At 41.5% G+C, this 865-nt stretch overlaps 1 non-coding gene across 1 annotated transcript; it reads left to right on the top strand.

Moving 5' to 3' along the window:
- The first annotated feature begins 386 nt into the window (after positions 1 to 386).
- LOC141420989 (U6 spliceosomal RNA) lies at positions 387 to 493 on the top strand. Its single transcript, XR_012445697.1, has one exon. It is a non-coding gene; the product is annotated as a U6 spliceosomal RNA (small nuclear RNA).
- The last annotated feature ends 372 nt before the right edge of the window (positions 494 to 865 follow it).

The raw sequence follows: 865 nt of genomic DNA on the forward strand, positions 1-865 counted from the left end.
AATATTGATTTGTTACTTGGCAATATGAAGAATTTTCATATTAAAATATGAAACATAGAAATTTTATCTTTTATATACACAGTTTTAGTTTTTTTTTAAAATATTTCTGCTGAACTATTGTTGAACTTGGGGTCTTGCACTTACTACACATGTGGTCTAAACTTAAGTCACATTCTCAACCCAATTCTTAACTCTTTACAAGTGAAATATGATGCTCAATTTGCTTAAAAATAACACAAAGTAGTGGTAAAGTCAGTATTTTGTAGCTAAGTGTAAGGGTTGAAGCAACGAAGAATCATCAATGGGTGCTTGCTGGCTCAAAATAGGTCAATGAATCCTTTGTTAATCTCCCTTCAAGAGTTGGAGCTTTATAAAGAAAAGAGTTGGTGCTCGCTTCAGCAGCACATATACTAAAAATGGAATGATACAAAGAAGATTAGCATGGCCCCTGCACAAGCATGACATGCAAGTTCGTGAAGCCTTCCGTATTTTTACACATAGCAAAGAGGGCTGGGTGCCCTGAGTGCCGAAGGGGGGAGAGTGAGAGGAATCCCTCAAAGAATTGTAAATAAACAAGCCGGGCCAGAGAAGGCAGGAGCAGCAGCACCTGCCCAGCAACCAGGATTGGCAAAGCTTATAAAAGTGGTGGTGGGAGGAAAACTCTGCAGGAGAGGGGAGAAAGCCCACTTCCCACATGAACTATAAATAAACACACAGGCCTGAGAAAGCGGGTGCAGTGTCATTTCCCCCAGTGTGCTTGGAAAGGGGAAAGCTTGTAGCAGTGGCTCCCGCACAGGAGAACTCTGAGTAAACAAAGCCTGAGGGAACAGGTGAATCCTAAGCTCACCCCAGAGATCTGCATATA

Source organism: Castor canadensis, chromosome 2 (assembly GCF_047511655.1).
Source record: "Castor canadensis chromosome 2, mCasCan1.hap1v2, whole genome shotgun sequence".
Classification (NCBI taxonomy): domain Eukaryota; kingdom Metazoa; phylum Chordata; class Mammalia; order Rodentia; family Castoridae; genus Castor; species Castor canadensis.